Source organism: Dromaius novaehollandiae, chromosome 9 (assembly GCF_036370855.1).
Source record: "Dromaius novaehollandiae isolate bDroNov1 chromosome 9, bDroNov1.hap1, whole genome shotgun sequence".
In the NCBI taxonomy this organism is placed as follows: Eukaryota; Metazoa; Chordata; class Aves; order Casuariiformes; family Dromaiidae; genus Dromaius; species Dromaius novaehollandiae.
This window is the reverse complement of record NC_088106.1, coordinates 26,048,941-26,072,992: the sequence shown is the minus strand read 5'-3', so window position 1 is coordinate 26,072,992 and position 24,052 is coordinate 26,048,941. Positions and strand designations below refer to the sequence as shown.

The 24,052-nt window shown below is 40.2% G+C and overlaps 1 protein-coding gene across 2 annotated transcripts in view; it reads right to left on the bottom strand.

Moving 5' to 3' along the window:
- LOC112988855 (glypican-5-like) overlaps window positions 1-24,052 on the bottom strand; it is a 403,392-nt gene that overhangs the window by 105,665 nt on the left and 273,675 nt on the right. The window lies entirely within an intron of this gene.

The window sequence follows — 24,052 nt, the reverse complement described above, 5'->3', positions numbered from 1 at the left end:
GTCACGATGAACCATTGCCTGTTATAGTGCTATAGGAACAAATGACTCTTCAGGTCACTGATGGTTCCAAAAAATGAAAAACACCATTTCATTTTCCATCAATCTAAATCCAGCCTATTTGGGGAGCAGCAACAACAACAGCACTATTTGGGAAGAAATGAAATAATAGTTTTAGACTAATACAATTTGTTATAAGGCAGCAGTCAAAGAAAAATCATTCAAAGAGGGAACTTGAACCTAAGTCTCCCACACCTGAAAGGAAAGCCTAACCACTGAGCTAGATGGTACCTCTCCTGTTGAACCTGTGCCATTTTTATAGAACACTTAAATATTCTCTGATATAAAAGCCAGAATTTGGGTGCTCCATGTTCCTTGGCTGATGCCCTCCTCAACACGCTGTATTTGTTCTTGCTAGTGCACAGGACACTGCAGTGTATTAGAGAAGATGGAAAGAACCATTCCAGGATTTTTGACCATTTCCTTCTCCTATTTATTTTAGCTGAAACAAAACTGTACAAGACAGATGAACATTGTTTTGAAAGAGAGCTTGTCTGTCTGCTTTTCGGAGTTACAAAAACCTTGTTTGTGTTAGTTCTGCTGGTACTACGACCTGTTATTCTGGTTATGTGAAAGTATTTTAACCAACTGGAAAGGCTTTGCAATGCTTCTCAAAGTTTGTCAGATTCTGGATCTGTCCAACACCCTTCACTGCCAGTATCTTCCCCCAAAATACTGCAGAATCATTTCAGGCTTTCTGATCTGCTTTATACCAGAGGACTGTAATTATTTTTGGCATTGAAGGAAATGTATTTTGGAGTGCAGCTACTTTGAAGATTCAGACAGTTTCTAAACCAACAAGGAGGTGGGCTGGGAGCTGAGGGAGGAATGGGAACACAGGCCAATGTAACTGTATTAACTGGGTTAAACTGATGGGGAGCTATGAAGGCAGCTATTTGTCTGTAGTGGGAAGCTCTGTGTTATAATCTCATTCTTCTTCAGATACTGTGAGCTGCCATCCTCCACTTTGAGGATGACAAATGCCTGGACCACTTCAGCAGGAGATTCTTCTCTGTTGAACAACATATGCCAACTTTTACACAGGAGAATTCAGAACATTTTTTACCCTTTCACTGATCTGTTTGCTCATTCTGAAAACACAAATAACTTCACACTGCAGTTGGAAGATCAGTAAGTGGGAGGAGAGGGTATGGACTCTAGTGCAGAAGAGCACTAAATACTGGCTAATTGTTACTGCATGACTGTTTTTTATAGACAAGTTGCTTAATGGTGAGCCTCATTATTCTCAGGCGTAAAGCCTGATGCCATGGCGATACAAAACAACATTTTGTTAAACAATTGGAAGAATTTGCCTATGAGGGGGAAAAATAACTCGGTTCTTTCACAGATTTATTGTCTTGACCATATTAGAGAAGACTCATTCATTCTTAGTTATAATCCTTTAGAATGAAAAGAAATGGCTAAGTGGTGAACGAACGGATACAAAATTTAATAAAGGCTTTTAATGATTGTTTGCCAGTCAAAGCAGAAATGTTTATTGCCTGTTAAGGTTATCATTCTTTTCAAAAATTTGATTTCATTCAGCACTCATGGCTCAATCCTGACCTCCGCTCAAAACAAGCAAGTAGTTGAACAAAATGTGCACCACTTTCTTGGAAAAGGACCAAGAAGCAAGCTCAGCTTTTAAACATGGTGCATTGCAGCATTTTACAGACTTCTGGATTATGCCTTCCTTACAAAATGGAGATTAATCATAGCCCAGATCCGTATCTCTTACCCATATTGTTAAAGGTTTACCCAGCTCTTTCTTGGCTTGCCAGTAGAGAGGCATGTTAAATTACACATGCAATCTACCAACCTTTTTCACCTTGTTCATGATTTCCCAACATACCGCACTTCCCCCCCCCCCCCCCCCCAGCAAAGACTTTTGTATCTGTTGCTATCCTTTGCCTAGAATGATGGAGCACAACCCAACCTTACTCATGGATACTGATTTAGCTATAAATAAGCTCATTTGAAAGTGAAGTTGTGTAGTCACATTAGCAAAGAGCTCCACCCACACAGTACAGCCCTGCTGAGGAGGCTAACTCTGCTACCACTGCGTCGTGACTGGTAGTTTCCTTCTCTACTCTAGATTTTAAAGGAACACTCGTCCCTTGGCCACTGTCACATGACTTTAGTGAGAGCAATGTTTTAGCAAGATAGCAAAGCATATGCTAGTGTTTCTCTGTCTCCTTTCATAGAATCATGGGATCATAGAAGGCTTTCTCAAAGGCATAAGACTGCACTGAGATAACACAGACTGCTTCAGCATAGATCAGGGTGGTGGAGCTTTAGAAGAAAAACAATGAAAGACATTATTTGGTCCTGATAATCATACTGTTTTCGGGATGCAATAGCCTTTTCGTTAAGCTCCACTAGGTACAGAAGACAGGTGTGGACAAGGGAAGTCCTTAATGCTTTGTTGCTATGGGACAGAGAGGCTTCCAAGAGGAGCTGGATTTCATATGAGGCTTCAAGGCCTCTTCTGTGACGGCAATGATCTGTCAAATGGCCTGAACAACTCTCCTAGCTGAAGACCCAAAAGCCTAAAACTTTCTTCATGAGGTGGAAGAGTGACAAGTTTCAGCATCCCCAGAGGCTAGTGTGGGGAGAAATCACCGTCCTTTCCCCATATTTAACAGTGGAGGTCAGAGACTGGAGTCACTAATAGCATTTACATTATGTTTTTAAAAACAATCTTAAGTCTGATTTTGCAGACTCTGTCTGCTAATGCATAATGCACTCCAGCCACCTCTGGCAACTCTGCACAGCCATCCCAGCCTGGGAGTGCAGTGCCTTGATGTTGAGAACTGATGTCTGGTTAAATTGGAATGGATTTCAGTTAAGACACTGTAGCTTATATCGTTACCTTCACAGAACAGAGTGCTAGTCTTAACAGGTTAAAAATTAAGTCTTTGCTATATTTGAAAAGACAACTCTTTTTGATCATAAAGAGGTTATATAAATAGATCAGTAAGATTTGTAGGGCCCAATCCAAGCTAGACGCAAATCAGAAGTTTTCACAACAGTAATAGGCTTTGGATCAGGTTCATAACCCTCTAAAGGGTTTTTGACAAACTACATGGTCTTTCTGTGGAACAGCTTTAGTATTTGTTTCTGATTCATCTGAAAGGTAAAACTCACATATTCCTATTCAGCTCTGAGTCAGATACAGAAGACTATACTCATGTATTTTATTCCAGCAAAGGTTCCAAGTTTAAATTATATTAAAAAACATGTTCTGCTGAAGCATGGTTTTACAGAGAAGGAAGGAGTCATATGAGAATGGTGGTTGTCTTTCTCCCCCAATACTAGATGACGTCTCACATGCATTCCTGGTCCCGAAGCAGAGTCCTGGGGCTGTGCACGCGTTTAGATCTAGGCTGCACTGGACCTTCTCTTTATGCTGACTTCAAAGAATATGTGACATACAATCCCTGAGCTTCCTCCTGCGAGTCTAACCCAAAGTCTGGCTCTGGATCTCTCACCGCAGATGTGTTAGAATGTAAAATGTATTCTCATACTTCTTCATGAAGGCATGTTCCAGATGAATACTCCCACATATTAATTAAATAATAACTGTTTAGCTCCATGAGAACTATTTGATAAAAGTGCCAATTTTAATCAGCTTCCTTGATTAGTCTATTTTCTGAGGGGTCATAAATGCCTGTATATCTGAGGGGACAACTCCAAGCTGTAGAATAATGAGCTCATTTTATCAGAAAATGGGTTTTAAAATTATATTTTGCACCAGAGTTTCAGGCTTTTCAGGTCAGTGAACACAGCAACAAAAATCTAAGAGAATACCCTTTTAGAATAAAGCCACTCAAAGTTGTGTGCTTGGAATATTCAGAGACAAATTCCATATAACTGTTTCCTGAGGGATTTGTTGATTAGTTTTCTATATGATGGATTTCTGTGTGAATGCTCTTCCTCTCTGAAAAAACAGCTGAGGTAAAATCTGACTTCAGTCCACTTGTCATGTGAACACATGCATCTGACTGGCTGGTGTTTTCACAGAGATCGAAAAATGGCTTATTATATACCATATTAAGGAACTGTAAGCTAAGCTGATCTTATCTCAAGGTACTGACAAACAGTTGTCTTTTAAAAAGTACTCTAGCAACATAAATACGATTTGCGGAGATTTTGCCAGCTTATGTGCAAATAATGTAGAGAGCCTAATCTTGAAGAGAGTCATAAATGACTCAATCCTTCCATTCATTTTATTCAAAAAGAAAAATAAAATTCCATTCTAAACCATTATTAGGTCAGAAATGACTACAACTGAAAGAGACAATGATCCTTTGTTCTTAGCCCATTATATACGTTTTTTGTTAGGGACTGACATATTGCTTTAGGCATAAAGCTGCATTTTACTGGTGTCTTGTGACTGAGCAGATGTTCTGTCATTTCATGAAACAATAGCACATAACAAAATTTAGACTTAACTGCCATATATACACTTATTCCAAGTGGGTCCTCTCCTTTGAGATAACATTTATGGTTAATTTTCTTCCACATATGCTCTTAATTCCTTTTTAAAAGCATGTAGCAGTTGCTTTTGCTCCTTTTTTATCTTTTTAAATCTATTTTTTCTATTTATCTAGCATTCATCTATTACAGCATAAATAAGCAAAATCAACTTATTTGTCTTCAGTCTTGCCAGACATTTTCTTTGGTTTGCTCTTCCTGTGTCTGAATTTCATAGAAATACAGAAGGCCCTATGCATTATTCCTCTCTAGTTTCTTCAGAAGGGAGTACAGCTCAATGAGGTTGTACCAATCAACTCTTAAATTCTCTTTTTATCTAAGGAAAACAGACTTCTAACCTTCTAGAGTAACTGACACCCCCAGAAGGTTTCCTTCTCCTGTATTTATTCAGATCCTTACAATAACCTATGCATAACACATCTGGTTTTACAAGTCACCTGCACAATACTAGAATAATTTAACTGAACAGCCATACATAATTTATGCAACGTGGTTAAGGAGTGACAACGGTGTTAAGTATTTTATTCATGTCTCTCCGGACTCGACCTTTTCCAACATGGGAATTGGATCAATATTGGTAGATTCCTTTGCTTTAGGGTTTTCTCTCTAGCCTAAGTGCCTTGCATTTATTTACACTGAGATCTGTAGGTCTTTTCCATGCCAATGCTCCTGGTATATCTATAAAACAAAGGGGAGAAGTTCTGTTCAAGCACATGGGTACATCAGAATCACATATCTTGGACTATTTGTGCCCCACAAAGGGGGAACTGACAGTCCCCTTATCTCCTCTGCCCCAGTATATCTCCATGCTACACATACACAACATTTTGGAAGTTCTTTTTCACCTATTTTTTTTCAGTTTCTTTTGGTTTGTTCCATTATCAAATTCATTAGGTCATCTGGAATCACTTCCATGCTTGAGATGGTCCCTGCCATTCTGTAACTACCCATGGACCTCTCCTTCTGCATTTGTTTACTACTTTGTAACTACCCAGTAAGCCTGCTTCCCAATAAACCTGACAGTTTCTGGTTGAGTTATCATGCAATGAGGATACAGAATATATATTTGAATCATGAGTGCAATTCTGAATACTTTAACTGCCACCTAAATGTTTGTCAAGCAGCAAGCTGAATTTTGTCTGTCAACACAAAATTTGTACCTGTAAGGAATCCTGATTAGGAACTCAGCTTGCAAAAATGGCAGGCTCAGCCTTACCTCTTCTATAGATCTTACAGCTTTTTTTTTATCTGCATCAGTGAAGCCATGACCTGCCTCAATGCTGACATGAGTGATGGCTTCCAGGATGGTCCAGGCTTCTCCAAGGGGCCAGAAGCTGATTTGGGGATTCCCTATAAGCAGGCTGTGTTGACTTGAAAGACGGGGTTCTGTCAGGGCCTTTTCTCTCTGACTTGCAGTGTATTCCACTGCAGATCCATACTCTGTAGTAGAGAAGCTAACAGAAACTCTCTCTCTTTCAGCTGATTATAAATGCAGTAGAATTATTTCATCAGGAATCTAAGATGGCTTTTAGAGATTTGCCCTGTTATATTGCAGGATTACTGCTCCTATTATTGATGTTTATAGTTTTTGTTTTACAGCTGGTTACTAAAGTTGAATATATTTCTGCAAAGTGCTAGCAGCATGATCAGTTTAATATTCATTGAATTAAATTACTCAGGCTACATATGCTTTCATATTTACTGATTACACTGTGAAGAAGCAAGAAGGATGTGTACCCACCAAATCTTAGAGTTGTTAAGAGAAGCTCCATTACAGTCTTGTTTCCTAATACTATAAACAGTCACCCAAAAAGTATTAATTGTGAATTGCCTAAACTGAGCACAAACAACAGATGAATTGCTTTGCATAACAATTTGCTTTAACCAAACACAACAACTGTTAAAAGAGAACTAACACAATCTGATTTAAATTCAATATGACAGGTAAGTCAAGGAAATAGGCAGACATCCCTCCCTCATGTCATATCTTGGTGATTATTAGACTATAACTTTTCACTACTATGCAGAGGGCCAAAGAAGATCTTTGTGACCTGATATTTAGTGTGCCTAACTCATAAGTAGACATTAGTCCCCTCCATGGGCACGAATTTCACCTTTAGACAGTTAACTTACTGCAGCCTTTTCCAAAAATAAAATCTGCTTTTTAAATTGCAGTAGAACATGCACTCTGAAAATAGAGCATATGGCTAAAAAACCTGTTGTGTTATATTAAGACTTTCTATATCTTGTTAAAGTTAAAAAAATTGGTAAACAATTGTAATAAAAATGTAAAATAAGCACTTTAATTACTAGTAAAGTGTACACAAGAGTCACATACGAAAGTTTCTCTGACCCTTCAAAATAGTTCATTTTTGGGGACAGCGGCTGCTTAATACAACAGCTTCAGAGGCACAGGGTGGCAGAGAGTGCCAAGCAAGGACTCAGAATGCCAGTGTCAAACACTTCTTGCAAGACGGTCCCTTGCAGGAAAAACGCGGCCGTAACACCTCTAGCCATAGACGTGGAACGCTGCACGCGTGCACGTTAGACAGAGGAGAGCGATACCACTGGTGGGGCCTGCACTCGTTGTTTGTAATAATCGACGTAATGCACTAAAGCAGAACGCACAATCCCCTGCAAGGGCACGTGGCTGAAAGATGGACACGTCATGTCTCTGCCGCACTGCCACACAAAGGCGCGAGGCCAGATCTAGCAAGTATTACCCCCCATGCTCCCACAAACAACTCTTTTCTGTTCTACATTACTAATGGCACTATTTCGCTGTATTTAGAAAGGAGGAGTTTTAACTAGGATAGCTTTTGAGAGGGGGTAATAAAATGACCAGAAAACTGAAGAATCTTCTCTCAGAGAACATAGTTTGCTTTTCCTAGCACAGTGAAGACTGGCAGAGTAGGAGACTATATGACTGCTGTCTAGAAATACATTTAGATTTCCCTTTAAATGTGGAAATATTTTTGAGAATGAAAGGGGCATAGAGATAAAAAGATATTAGCTAACTGACTCAATATTGGCTGGAAGAAAAGCTTGTTAATTATCAGAGTTGCATGTTTCTGGGGCAGTCTCCCAAGAAGAAGACGGGGACAAAAATCCTCAAATATCTGCATGATGAGGCTGAACAAATCTGTGAAATAAAATTGCCTGTGATGCCAAAGACCTATATGGGATATTTCAGGAGGTCTCTTCCAGACTTCTGCCCTGTGCTGACATGCTCTGCTAGTTTTTAATATTATGAAATTGATTTGTAAAATCAAAATCACAAACCAGAACCACTCCCGTTAGCCATTAGAAGCATTATTTCCTTGCTTGTCTAATTTCTATATGGGCAACCTATATCCACGTATCAAATTATGACCTCTAGGCTAAGAATAAAGCCTCCTAGCTGTGCCTGAAGTCAGAATGTGGCTCAAAAACTGCATTAATTATTGCTTGGGCTTAAAATGGTTTCTAAGTATCCTGTTTAACGAAGAGCTCTGACTCTTCAAGTTTTCGAGTTCTGACAACAGCCAAGGACCTTCTGTCTGGTCAGACTGGGGAAGTGTGAAATGGGAAGATCCTGCAATCAGTAGGCCAGTCACACTCCATCAAGCCTTGAATGGCACCCTTTTGATAAGCTGCATGTTTTTATGGGTTATGTGAGTAAACAGTGGCCTCTCTAAATTGTCTAAGGAACAGAGCCAACCTTTCTCCTTGCTTGGTACCCAGACAGAAATGATCTTTTTTATTTCCTGAAGGAAATGTTCATGACATGCTCCAGTGCATGTTAATTCTGTTTCATGTTCTTGGATAATTATCTGTTTTCAAGGTCTATGTTGGTGAAGATCATTTTCATAATATAAAAAGTTTGACATTTCACTGGAAAGACTTACGAACAATCAAAGCCTCTCATTATTTGGGAGGGCTCAAGAGACCCCGGTTTTGGAGTTGATGTTTCATGTTAAAACATGACAGAGGCAGTGCTCTGTTCAGTCTCCTCGACACCAAATCCCAGCAAGAGAGCACTAAAATACAATATGGAATAAAATATGGAAACTATGGTAAGAAGATGGATAACAGTGTTTGTCATACATTTAACATGTACTGATGTAGAGAACTAAATTGCAAATTATTCATTATCCAAGCTTTAATACCACTGCAACTCAAAGTAACACACCATCCCAGTGCTACCTGACTTCTCTGAAATCTTGAGTATCACATTTCTAAATGTGTTGTATTACTTAAAAGGTGCCACATATGTACAGAAAAAGAAAGGCTCGGAGCCTATACTGCTATGAATCAGCATACTGAACTCAGTGGAGCAGCTCCAATTTATTCCACATGAAGGGCAAGGCCAGATTTTTTAGTTTGGGAAAGCATGGTTTTTTAATGAAACAGACAAAGACATTTCATGCTGCATGAATATGACAGAATAAAAGACTCTCTCTTCCCAGATGTTGTACTCCCATGGTTTCAGGCTAACATTTGAGGACACGATTGAATGTTTTTGGTAAGTTATTTTTATTTAAGAAAGGAAGAGAGAAGTACAACACTTCTGCAAGCAGTAGCTGCCACTGAAGCCTTTTTTCCTCTGGATTTCCTTTTCCCTGGCAATTTCCCAGAAAGGTTATCTGATGCATCACAAAGGTTGAGCCCACATTACAGTGTTTTTATTAGCAATTCTCTCTCCTACTCAGAGAGCTCAGAATTTGTTAAATTTGGTTAAGATTGGCTAAAGGGTTAAAAAGATATGGAGGGAGTGGCAGGGCATGCCTGACAGGCAGGCACACACCAGATTGTGATTGTATAAGCTGTGTTTGTTTATGAAACCAGGCTAAAATGCAATGTACAGGCACACAAACCGCCTTGGCAGATCACTAGTAAAATTTCTGGAGACCAGGAACAGTTGTTTTGCCTGATAGCAGTTTTGCTTTTGTCATCATGGGTTTAAATTCTATTTGGGCCTGGAACAGGCACGGTAAGTGGAAAAAGGTCGATGCATCGGTCTTTGTGGACCATCATCATCTCCTATTGCCTTCTCAAAAGCCACTAACAAGATTATCTGATCACGGAGATCAAAAGCTGTTTCGTGGTGCACTGGGGAAAATGACAACCACATTCTGCCTGTACTAAATATACCTATAATTCAGACTTGGGAACTGGCCCACATTTACTAGAGATGTAAAGTCTTTGAAAGTCTTTCTTTATATCTCATTTGAACTGCATAAAGGAATTGCTATTTTGAGGGAGAAGATTGAAATTTCCAGGATAGGGCTCTAGAGTTGTGCTATCAGCACTTTACTGCAGGATTCATTTAAGCAGTTTCAGTACATACATGCAACATTCATTTATTCTGTTATTTTATAGTTATAACTTATTATTTCAGACTATTTTTTCTACAAGTGACAAAGCTCCCATTTAATCAATCAGAATAACTTTCACTGAAGTCTCTTTACTGAGACTTCTGAAGCTTCTCCATTTCATTTTTTTATCTGTCATCAGAAAACTGAAATTTTATTTAATTAAAATTAAAACAAACCCCCTCATTTCTCTGATTATGTGTCTAAATTAGATTCTACTCTTGAACAGCTCTGTGGAGTTTAACTAAATTTCAAGCAGTGCTGATGAGCAAGATGAGTCAAAATGAGCAAAGATAAGAGGTTGGCTCTGTTAAAGACGAGAGATTCAAACTGGAGCTGGCTTCTGTTATGGTAATGAGACTTAGTTTGAAATAGGTGAATAACACTCATTACAAGCGATCGCTGCAAAATGATTGGAGAACTAACACTGGAAGACAGTCAATGTAACAAAAAATATTTTACTGATATTCTGTTTTTCTCCTCAGGAAGATGCTTTTGCTCCCCATTTCATGTCTATTTAATCTGTCTTCCTTGCCCAGCTCCTCTTCACTGCTTATTTCTGACCCACTGCTCTTTTTTCTCCTCATGTAACAGCATCCTCTTTCCCACCTAACTATGGTCAGCAACTCAGCTGGGGATGATGACTTTCAGTCACTTACACTTGGATGTATGATTAGCATTTACGTGTGGAAGCTCTTCTTCCATCGATGGCTGGTCCCTCCTGTATCCCTACTAGCTCTGCCCACAGGATGATTCTCTCATTCTTCATGAATTCACTTTGAAAGGCCTGAAAGGACTCTTACAATCATCTCCCCCACTCTCTTCCCTACTTAGGCCTCTAAGGAAAGAACTGCTTTTCCCTTCTGCTCTCCTACTGCTTTTGTGTAACTCTGAACCTTTCCTTATGCAGAAGATTTTAGTTACAAATGAGAAGGAGGAGGAGGAGGACCAACCACCAGGGATCTCACCAATGTCCACTAGCGAGTTCTCCAGAATGTGGCAACTCCTAGGTGCACCCATCAGTAATATACCACTGTAAATGAGAAATGTGGCCTGGAAAAGCTTGGTCATTCTCATGGACAGATATGATGTTCAGGCACCATTTAAACGGTTTCAGGAGAGCTCATATTCTGCTTGCAAAGAGGTCCATGAGGGCTGGCTGCCCTGCTAGATCCTGGCACTCTGCTGACTCTGGGTTTCTCTGTGTGAGAGACAAGATGTGATTAGTAGTATGTGTTGACATTTTGTAGAAATGTCTTGCTCTGCTACCATTTAATCATGGCCTGAACCTGCAGCAAGTACCAGCAAATACACACATGGATAAGCTGCTGGTTTAAAATGAAAAGAAATTACAGATGAGAAATAGAGGATTTTAGAACTGACAACAAATACCACGCCCAAATCAGCAATCTTTCCTGAAACTAAGCTACCACTGAAACAAAGAGCAAGTTCTGGCACATCTCATTTACATACCAACGGAGGAACAGCCTTGGTTGCTGTGTATTCAACACCACAAATGTTCATGTGTCCACAAGCAGCTCTAGAAGGTACAATTATTTGTTATGACAAAGGATTATCTAAGCAGACAAAGGCAGACTCCTATGCACTTGACTCCTCCATAATATGCAGGACCAATCACATTACATAGCCTTGACTGTGGCTTGGGCAGTTTCCTAACCGTGAATCATGAAGCACAAGGAAGAAATGGCACAAAGAGATTATGAAGATTTTACATTTCTAGCATACCTCATCTGCCTTATGGCATCCCTTCCTTCCCAAGGAGTTCAGACCTTGTGCTGACTCCTGAGTGCTAGCCACGCTCACTGCGGCCATGCACAGTAGTACTGGCTGTAATGCAACCGGAAAGTACCAGGAGTCCCTCAAAACCCACTGGCATGACTACTGTATATGGGGGAGATGGTTGGTCTGGGTTTTTAAAGTATTTTTGAGGTAATACAGCTATATTTAGCTGCCGAAACATAACATGATGTATAGCAAGAACCCCTGCTGTGAATTTGGTCATCTGATACTAATTACGCATTAAAAAGAAGGAACTTCTCTTCAGTTTCACTTCAAAGCCAAGGCTACACATCTTATTGCCAAGTAGAAGTCACGGTGATACTCTGTGATTACAACTACAGGATCACATACCCAATGGGAAATCTAAGGCAGCTGGAAAGGCTCAAGAACACTAATGTTTCCTCTCCCTCTTTTCTCTTGCTAGTATGTATGTTATGGGGCAGAGTGCTGCTAATTAATTCAGATTACCCTGGTTTGTGAATGACTGACTATCAAATCAAAGTTTGGTCAGCAACTCTGATGACTCTCAAAATTTTCTCCCTCTCCAGTCCTGAGCCCTCCCCATGTTACTGCAGAGGTATACACAGAAACACTGTCACCAACATATGCAGCTGGAGAATAAACTCACAGGCCCATTTAGTTAGGAAAGCAGGCAAAAGTCCCCTGTGGAATCTGTGTAGGATCTGCCTCCACCGCGAAGCTCTCTGTTGTGCTCTCTGCCACGTTCCCCAGAGCTTTACCTGGTCTTGTCTGTGAGTGTAAGCTCTGCAGGGATTGACTGCTCTTCTGCATTACCATGACAGAGGCCTGTTTTTAGTTCGTCCCTTATTCCTTCTATACTATACATGATTAATCACAATAATTAAAAGGACGTCCCCTCCTTTTTGTACTACAGATGATAGGGTTTTTTTATGCTAGGTTTTTCTTTTTAAGTCTGATCTCACCACCTCTCCACTCTATTGTATATTCAGCAGACAAATAATTGCAATTTTAATAAGGGGAATAGTGCTTAATTGTGCTCATTTTATAAACTGTTTCCTCCTACCTGTTCTCATTTGATAGGTTTTACTCCAGGCAAGTTATATCATGACTATACACATTGCAATATTCTTCTCGTGAATATTTAAATAGATCATATCCTAATTCTCATTCACGTCAGATGTTTTTTGTTAAGAGAGAAGGTATTATGGAACCATACTGAAGGACCTTCTTGTCAAATTTTATCTTCAAGGAGGCTTGGATTAATATGAAACACACAGCTGAGGTATGTGTGTTTTGAAGTGCTTGAGAGACTCCTTTAATTGCTGCAATCTGTTGTGCCTCTCAGGTCTATTTGTGAAGGTGTTCAGCACGGTGTGTGTTTTGCTGATGAGCTGTTCTTTGTCTTGTAATGCAGAAATGTTTTGTCTTGTGTCAGATATTAGAGCCACTGATACTTAAATGTTTAAGAATCGGAAATGAAAGAATGAATACTAACGAATAAAAAGCAGATAAGACAATAGCTGTTAAACGTTAGAATGTGGCCTTTTATTATTTTGTTATGATCTTTTACTTCTCTCTTTTCTGTTCATTAGCCAGAAGCCCAGGAATACTTTCTAGATAAAGGCAGTTTATTACCACCAAGGAAACTGCTCCTGCAGTGTATGTCCATATGTTTTATATATTCTTTATATGGGTCTACAGTGGATGTTTTATACCAGCGGTATCCTTCAAAAATTCTCATCTTTAAGATTTCTCTAAGTGTTCTTGATACAGTGGAGTATTCAGTAATAACTGATTATTCTGTCTGATTTTCCTTCCAAATAGCTAAATAATTCTGCTTAAAGTCACTATCAAAAAAGGGAATTTACCTATCAATATGGTGAGAACTACCTTTCACACAAAACTGTTATGAATGGGATACTTTTTGTTAATAACAAATCATCCATGTGCTATCTCTGCAGCAATCTAACACTTAAAATAAATGGCCATGAGCGGACCAAGTCACGGTCTTACTTTCCTCATTGTTTGTAAGTCAGGGGTACTTGGCTGTAGCATTTCTTGCTATAATTACTGTGAAATCCCTCTTCTCCCTGTTATCCTCTTCCCAAACAGACCCTTGTAATTAGTAATATATATCCTACATACATATATTGGATCTTCTTCTCAGACATTCATCCTATCTCTTTTCTCCACCTGTGCCATGCTCCCACAGGCTCACTGTCCCCATTTCTCTCTCATACCACTCTGGGGTTAGTTCTTCTCTTTCTGTGGAGCTGATCTCATATATACTGTTTATTATGCCCACTTTCCCTGACTGCAAAGCCTCCCTCACTGCAGTCTGCTTGCTGTATCTACTGGCAGTTCTTTTATTCCGCTGTGGGAGAATGGAAGCACTTGGGGTGCTGACGTAAAGTCACTGCCTTTGTTAGCTTTTATGCATGAGCGTTCCTTTTGTGTAGTATCTTCTAAACTGAGGTATACTTGGTATTTGGAGCATGATTTAACTTTACTTAATCTTTGGAGGTTAGTGCTGCCTGCAAGATCGCAACCAAACCACTCCCAGGCTACTCATTCCAAAAACCAGATTAGTCAAGATTTTTTTTCATTTCTAGTCGTTCTCATTTAACTGCCAGGACATCCAATGCAAGATGAGGGATAATGATCTACCTCCAGATCTGTGCTTAATATTTAAAAACTTGTGGTCGCTATTTAATTTGGACCAATCCCATACTGTATGCTACAGAGGTCTCTCTCTAGTGCTCCACATCTGCTAAATATTTTAGATATTTTAGCTTTATATTTATGTAGTTGAGATGGAGTATAATAATGCCTGTTAAAATCAAGAATGTATGAGGTTATGTAAGGTATTCTGAGAAAGACAGATTTAGCAAGCTTAATGGAAACCATTCACTCCTGCATTGAAATGTCAGATTTGTTTCTCACAGTTTTGCACACTATGTTTAACTCAGCTCTTTCCATCAAAGGCATCTGATGTCTTCTAGCAACACATTCAGACATGGTTTCCTTCTTAGTTCCAGCTTCTTCAGAAAAAATTAATACCACAGACAGTGACAAGCACGTGAAAAAAGAACACTCATATTCAAAATGATGCATCTATAAAAACATCAAGGAGCCCAACTTACTGTCTACATATACTGGGAATCGATTCTCTTAGCTTCCTTCTGGGGATCCTGTTAACACTTGACATTTGGACAACACATTTCCACTGCAGCTCAAAACTCTTTATATTTCTAAACCTCTAACTGGTCAAGAATGTAAGGCTGGTTGACACCACTGTGATATGTCATTTAATGTTCAACCTCATTTTCAGCAAATCATTCCACAAGGCTTGAACATCATTAGGTGGACCCAGCATTACAAATATTATGCTGCAATTAGGCTTCTTGTCCAGAACTCCCTGTTGTAAATATTTTCTCTAAAATTGAAAATTTCATCCTCAAGAAAGACACTTACCCTCAAACAGGACATCTGTCCTCAAAGAGCTTACCAAAGGACAACAACCTTAATGACAAGCCAGATAGGTTTAGAGAACTGAAGACAGAAGCATCTTTGGGTGAGAAAGGCAGACCCATTCAACAAAATTTGGTACCAAATCTCACTGTCATTCCTCACTAACATAATTTAAAGAGATCTCACTAGCCAGTGACACTACTGCACTCTATACAGGTCCTAATGGCTACACTGCATTACATAAACTTGGAAATTAAGCAATGCCGCCATCAACAGAGGCGGTAAGCAAGAACTCATTAAAAAGAAACAAAGCCAACTATATCTACTGTTTCCCATAATTTGCATTCTTGATCTTTCAACCATACTTCTATTTTTTTGTGAAATCAAGCACATTGTTATTTCACTAACTGTGCACAGCTGTTGAAGGATTTAGTCCAGCTCTTAAGCAATTCTGAAACATGCTGAACATATTTGTCCAGAAACACTTTCTAGTTTTGTAGCATAAACAGGTAAGAGAGAGTTAATCAGAAAACAAAAAAAGCAAATGTTAGGGAAGAAATGCTTGCAGAGGACTATAACACAAGGCAAAAGGTCCATTATTGTTCACTGAAATACCTATACAAGCATTTACTTTCTTATTATGGCATTAATCTTTGCAGTTTTGTTATAGGAGTTAGTAAGATTAATACTTCATCTTGTTCTGTGAGAACCTAGTGCGCTGCATAACACTGTCAACTTCTACCACCACCGGCATCTGACAGCAGAAGTATTCCAGGATTTTGTGCAGCTGAAGCGAGTGCCTTTGGGAGAGAGATGAGGATTTCTTTTCCTCTCTCTTAGAAGTACCATGTCAGACTATTCAGAGGAATTCACTAGATCTTTTCCCCATGCCCTTACCTTTTTTCTTCTTCCCTCACCATTCCCGTAAATTCAGGATTACACTAATTTACTTTGGCTATGGCCTAGTCCACCTTGACTGCTACAGCACAGGCCCCTGTTTTCTGCTCCCTTTCACATCAAGCTTTATAATGCACTCTCCACCCTCTGTGCTACTGCAGGAGAAAGGGCTGGATGGAAGAAATATAGAACTACCCAGGCATGCTGTGAAAATACCTCGCTGGCTCCCTGACACAGAGCCCAAACTGCTGTCCCACAGTGAAAAGCCACCTTTGCAGGACTACAGTTTGGTCCCAAGCATAGAATAAGAAAAACATTCCCAATTTTGAATATGTCAAGCACAAAGGAGATAAACAGTATCCACACTTGATAAAATAGTAACTGCTCCAAACTCTTCAAGACAGAAGCTTACTGAACATGAAACACAGCACCACACAACATGACCTTCCAGAAGAGCACTGTCACCTCTTCATTTATCCTTGCAATATCACATCCTTCCTGCATGAATTTCAAAGTGGATGATAATGTACTACAACTCCTCAGAGCCAGAGTGAACTGCTGGATAGCTGGCTCAAGCTCAAAGTGATCAACATGCCATAAAAACGGCTATACCGCATCAGACTGAGAGTTCATCTAGCTCAGTATCCCATACCTGACAGTGGCCAAAAGCAGAGAGGCAGGTAAGCAAACCTGATACCGCTCCTTAGCACTGTCGGCAAAGTGCGGTTTGTCATCCCAATGGTGTCAGCCAAAGGACTTCATTCCATCTTCAGGGCTAGCACCAAAAGGTAACTGTAGTGTCGTGGGGAACACTGTGGGACAAAGCATGGACTGGGAGGTGTAATAGTTTTGCGGGGCTGCAGGCAGGGGCTTAAGAGCTCAGTGTGGCTCCACAGAGATGACAGTCAGGTTTCAGGAGGCTGTGGCTGGTGGGTCTCCTTCTCCCTTGTCATTAACCTACTGCCCTCCCAGCTGTCAGATCTGGCTGAGGGGCTTCAATCTACTCTAGCACTGTCAGGCCAGAGGGGACTGGACATGCTGGGCAGGGACAGAGGCAGCTGAACTCCAGAGGGTAACTGTAGGTTGCAGACACCTCCCTCTCCGCTATGATTTTTCAACAACACAGCTGCCAGCAACCTATTCCTGAACATGAGCAACTTTATCTGTCAAACTGTATTGCTGCACCCTTTAGTCTCCCGTAGCTCCTGTTCTGAGAGGGGAGGTTTGGCCCTACACCTGGGAGCTCTCCCACAGTCACAGCAGCCCGGAACTCGAGAGGGCTGACGACACCGGGGCAGTTGGCAGTGCTGCTGCAACCAGGCTACTTCCACTAGTCAGAGCACAGTCTGTACAACCCTGCAGCACCCGCTGTGACCTCAGTGGAGACATCTGAATGCTTAGTTATGAATGCACCAAACGCCCTGGGGGTAACTTCTACATAATTCTTTACATTCTTCAAACATTATTGCTTCATACTTGGTCCTGCTGATCCTGCAAAGAGCTCCCACTAAGACTAGGCTAGCACACGCCAAGCAGACCAGTGAGAGGGAGCCCTTGGATATGCTAATTCCTTCTCACAGAGCAACAGTTGAGAGCTGGGAGGAAGTGCAAGGAAGGGTAATCCTTGATAGTTCACATTAAAAAAACCATGGGAGTACAGGAAATGCCTGACTGATAGTGTAAGTGCTCATGTAAATTTGTGCAGACTGGCAGACTGATTTTCATCATTCAGGCTGGCTATGTTCTTTGAAGAATGTCACTTCCCTGGATGTATGCAGCTGTGTGTTTGAAGCACACACTAGCTGGACAAAATGATTTGTTCATGATCTTAATGTTTAGCCCTTTCAGGGAAAAAAATTCCAGCACTTCAAGCTTTTGTGAGTCTGAAAGGCTCATTTAGTTTTTAAGGATCAACCTTAACTTTTTTATTATGATTATTTATTTGAAGTCTAAACAGGCAATTTGATGAATGAGAGAGAGAGGGTGGGAGAAAAAGCATACAAACAATATATTGCATATAGGTTTGGCAATTATAATGGAACAGTCTACAACCAATTGAGAAGATTTAGTATTCTGATGCACTATTATACGGGGTCTCTTTTACCTTCTTGTTGTCTTTTTCTGTGCTTATTATTAACTATTCTGTTCAATCTCATCTCATCAGATTTTATTTTTAGGAACTGATGCTGATGGTCTTGCTTACACAGAACACTAATTTATCCTGAGTAGTTTTGGGAAACCAGTGCACTCATCCAACAAAATTAAGACACTGGATCCCACAGCTGAAAGAATATCCACTGCATACAATGCCTTTATGCAGAGATGCAGAATTTCTCACCCCTGCTTTTTGCATAAATACCCTCACAATTTTACTCCCCTGCATATGCAAAAGGCTGATTATCCCTGCATCTGAACCAATACGGAATACTTTTACTGGGAAGGCCATGTTTTTTCCAGCAGCATCACTAGCTGCCAACTCCATTCTGCGAATGGTGGTTGCGATGGCTATCAGTGAGGCAGACAGAGCCCAAAACATCTCATCGGCTGCTGACAAGGAGCCCAGAACAAGTCTGGTTTGGTTGATTCTCCTTTGACTCACTCCTCTGACCCTAAAATATGGGGCTTAAATCTTTCAAAAGTGACAGATTAAGGCTGAAGAGAGACCTCGTCCAACTCTTCCTTGCCTGGTATGAGTATGGCTCTATTGATTTCACTGAGAGGACCTCACCCTACACATTTACAATACTGATGAACTTCCCATCAGATAAAAATATTTGGAGAGCACTTCTTGCAAAAATAATCTCAGGGAATCAATCAGTAAAAAATGATAAATTATCATGGCTTTCTTAAAGCCAGCCTATTCTACAGTGAAGTTATACATTCAGTGTTCTGCTGAATTTCATGTTTTCTTTAGGACAATCTCTACGTACAGCAATATGCTATTTTTTTCATTCTGTATTTTCCATAGGATTGCTCTAGAAAAGAGTGCGAAATCTGGGCCTGAAAGCATCTACTATTTTCTGAAGTTCACTCGAAGCTTGGGAGGCTGCAAAATTATTCCTAAGCAAAAACAGCATGTTCTTTATTTAAAATAGTTCAGCATTGTCTTGATAACGATATGATGTTATTTAATTGCTGGAAAACTCTAAATACTAAATAAATTTTACATTGCAAATATTTTGCCATATGGAGTAAAACTTAAGCATTAAATAGTTAAAGAGACATCTTTCACAGCTGCTGACTGAATATTATCCTATTAGATGTTTTTGTTTTTTCCCTAGGCCCCTTTAGAATGTAACTTAGTCTTAAAAGTAAGAGCAAGATTTGGTGACACTGATTCTCGCACTGCATATCCTTATGTGACTCCCCAGTCTTGTTTCTCTTTACCCAGTCTTGGATGCTACCATCTGATTTACAGAACAAGCTGTGGCAGGAAGCGGAAGGGAATTCTAAATCAGCATTCCTTCATCAGCCTTCAATACTAACTGCAAAATATGGCATTGAAGCAAGACTTAAAGCTTTCTTCCTTCTCCTTCCTCATTGCAAAGGACATCGTGGTATAGCAGATGTAATAAGTGGTTACGCATTTCCAAACACTCAGCTGCTCTGCATGTGTGTTATCAGTCAGGGAAACATTTACAGCAAGTTCGAGCGTGCAGAACACATTTAAGTTTACGACTTAATTGTGCTGAGAACTAGCAGTCATAGCTTGGATCAATGGTGCTGAGAGGAGCATTTCTAAGTCTCAATGCTTACGACACTGATTTGCAATTATCGTGCAAACTGTCCACTTACTACGGTGTCCTGTAAGATGATGCCTTTTCCAAGAGACATTAAGAAGGGTTTTCATTTCTGCAGCTCGGTTTTATTTTCCATCTTGAACTTTCAGGCCTTTTAGAGGATTCACACTGACCGACATAAGGTGCTTATATTATATGCATTGTTGAATTACTGCTTTAAAAAAGATACAAGTCTATTTTAATTAGATTTATAGGAAATCTTCTCAGGGCAAATTCTTCCCATTTGCAATTACTAAGCATCCTTGAGATAAAGGGATGGAGGAGGGAGGAATTCTCTTTCTTTCAACATAAAATACAGTTTATGTGGTTATTTTCATGATCAAAACAGGTGATAACACTTTCAAAAAGAGCAAAGAAGCTCATCTTTATGATCCCCTATTTGTTTATCTATAAGTATGCACAGAGCTGCAAGAAATAAAGGAAATAAGGTTTCCTGCCCTAGAGTGTGTACAAAATGTTACAGCACACACTTTTTGAGGCAGCAAAACAGTTAAGAAGGCATAGCCCTTTAAACACATGGGCAGGAAGAGTTAAGCCTCCAAATGACTTGAGCAAAAATATTTCTAAGGTCCTTCAAGATAAGCAGATACCTCTGGACTTGGAGGCTCAAAGCACAGTCCCGAAGCCATGGCAATGCGTAGCTGCCCCACCACTGGAGAATCCCACTGTGCCCGAGACACCCGGCTGCGTTAGGAGCAGCGACCCCTTGCTCACGTGCCTTTCACAGCGCAGCCGATGCCCTTTTTACTCCCATCTGCCCAGAATAATAGATGGGGAGCCACAACCCTGCGTCCCCACCTGTGCTGACCATAGCTCTCTTAGACATGACAGCAGGGTACTTGGGCACAGGGGAAGAACCTGGGCACAGGTAGTAGGGGGATGCACTGGAAGAGAAGACCTTTTGCTCTCTTCAGCACTCAAACTGAAGAATCAAGTAGCCATGATTTTGCTCCACAAAGCCTTATCCAAATCTAGTCTGTGACTGAAAACAAATACACATGAAGGGTTAGATCACTGAAAATGTGCTGCAAGGAGAGCATTAGCATTTGATGACTTAAGGAGGCTACTGTACTGGCTTGTGAAGGTTTTCAAGAAGTTGTTGCTTTGAAAGCGCTCTCAATATCTGCAGAAAGGAAGGTCATATTTCATGCAAAAAGCTACTCCACTTAAATGGAACAGCTGATGAGAAGTAACCCCCTCAAATTGTGTTACCACCTGGTCCACTTAACTTCTGCTTTGCGTGAGATTTTACAGTTGAATTCTAAGCCTCTCTGTGAAGGAGGCTGGAAGGGAAATGCTGACACCCTCTTACTACAGCAGTATTGAATGACTTTGCTGTAAAAGGTACTGCAATTTCACATTTTTGGTGTGAGCTAAATGGGAAGTAATTTGTCGTCACTAATATAAACTACATTTATCAGTGCAGAAGTTGTCATACGTTTTTGAACATGCTCTGAGAATGTTTAAAATTAACAAAATGCTGGCTTATGACCTTAATGCATACTAAGCAGCCAGGAATATAAATGCAGATCCTTCATAGCCGCAAATGTATTTTGTTACATAAAGAAATTGATATCTACATTAGAACACTGTAGATGTGGCTTGTTCCTAAAAATAATCCATATTAGTTTGGGGAGGTGAAGATGTCACCAACAGAGCGATGCGAAGAAAACATTTAAAAATGAAGCTGCTGTATAGAAAACAACAACAATAAACCCACAAACTCTGGAATATGTATACTATAAATCACTGTGATGTTAAGCAAATCTGACAGAACATAGACCCTTGAATTCAGCATCTAGCATGGGGAGACCTATGAAACTTTATAGGACATAATAAAGTATTGTCTTCCTCTAAAAGCAAATATTTCATAAATATTCACACAGTTATAAGAATTAGCTGCTTATGCAAAGCTTTTTTGGAGCTTCAATCTCATTAGCAGTATTAAGTCCACAGAAAGCAAGTGGAAATAAAAATTATTCCTGTCATTTCAAACAGTGATTTAAAAACATTTTCAGGAACACGCGATTTCCCAGCTGGGAATGGTATGAAAACTAAACAGAAGCATATAGTATCATTTCTTTAATAATTAATTTCTGTTCTCATTTACATGAGAACATTTAGATGGGCAGCCTCAATGCACGTACCACACTTGAGAGATCGGTTTAGTTCCTTGCTGTCACAAAACTTCTGTCACAATTTTATCAATCCAGTGCAACCAGAGGGGCTTGACAAGGCACTTATGAAGCCTTCCTTCTCTCTTACTTTCTCCAGATTTCTCCACACATCACACTCCATGCGCAGTGCAATGACTTACAGTGGGGCAGCAGGGGTATCCCAAAGGCCGCATCAGCTGAGATCCTAACACCAAGTCCAAATGTTGTTCTGTCCCACCCAGAAATTAAAAGCTTCTTGGAGATTTCCTAGTTTAGGACACATGACTGTAATAGTCTCTTTCTGAGCTCACTACTATTTTTATATTCATGAATTTATCTGTGCATTACTGATTGATGTAATAGTTTTTCGAACTATGAAGTTTGTCTTACTCTCTAAAATGTTTGTTTTTCTTTAAAAGCCCCTATAACTTCTGCCCTTAAAGTGTTCTTCAGATACTTAACTGTGAAGATATGCAAAATGGAAGCAGAAATGCATGTACTAAACGTTTCAGTGCTCAAATAGTCCCTTGTAGCGAGTATTAAAACTATTTTTATCTCAATCAGTATTTAACTCTTGGCTCAATAAATCTTTATGTGCTCCTCAATTCGAGTCAGTATCTGTTTAATATTTCATGATCAAGCTAACCAGTGAGCACCAAATAAATCTGCTTCCCTATGCTCTGGGAAATAAAGATGATCTGCATAAAACTTGGGGAAACCAGGGCTTGATCTTACCACTGCCTGTTCTGGGAAAGGTGCTGTTGTCCTCTTTTTACCTCCTTGCATCTCCTGCCGCAATTCTGATTTGTCTGGATCACTGTGGCTTGTTTTCACTGAGAAGCAAATGACACATCTGTGTATTTGGCTCTTTCTGCTGATGTGCTCGCTCCGCTCCGAGCACCTCAAACATTGGACCTTTGGTTTAGCAAGATACAGTGCAGATGCGGTAAGCTTAGCTCTATGACCCTGATGGCAGACTTGTTCGAACTGCTACAAGCCACAGTTCCAGTTGAAGATGGATTACTTTTCTTAAGTGCACCTATGCCTATTATTAGCCTAGGCTTCCAACTCTATGGGGTTAAGCTGTCATGACTTTTCTTGGGCTGTTTAAGGAGTAAAAGAAAGCAAAGGCCTTGCCTCCTCCCCTTGTCAGCCTGCTTTGCCTAGCTGTGGTGGAGAGAGCAGGGGTCGCCTTTCAGGTAGTTCCTATTGCCAGGCAGTGGCCGAGGCAGGAACTGGAGCAGAAAGAGGAATTGTTTTAGCTTCCTATGTCCCCCTTATTCTCTGTCCTTCCCAAGTGCAATCTCTGGGTGCATGCGGTGAGAGAATAAGTTGCCTCTCAAAGGGAAGGGAAATAACTCTCCTGCAAAGCATGGGCAATCACGCTTTAGCGTTACTGTGTTCTGTAGCTTAAGTGCTCAAAACATGACTGGTATTACAGCCTGTCTGAGGTCCTGACATGGCTCCACTGCTGTGAAAACACACCACCTCATAGTGATTACTGCTTTTTCTTATGATACACATATTAGATAAGGATTGCTATTTATCAACTGAGACGCAGAGAGAGCAAGTAACTACTTTTAACTAATTTTAACCTAATTTTCTCAAATGCAAAATTCTGTCATTTGCACTAGAAGTGCACTTCCAGCCAAAAAGGACCACATAATTTGACCTTTGGCATGCTTAAAGGGAACTCCACTCATGAGCCACCTGAGTGAGCACAAGTTAAAAAAGAAAGCCTTCGCCCAGGATCACGCTACCACTATTAATGATCTCTCTAAATTTTCACTTTTGTCCCAAAGGTTTGTGGGTTTGTGCATCATAAAAAAATGGGTGAGGAAAAAACCTGAATGATGATTATGCAAAAAGCATAAAATCTACCTAGAAATAAACATTACTTGCAAGACTAAAAGCACTGCCAGAGCATGTCTTGGGTGAGCTACACAACCTGCTCTGAGCATCCAGAGAGCCTGAGATGTGAGAAATTGAGAGAAATCTGCAGCTGGCTTTCAGGGCACACTGTCTAGGAGCTAACTGG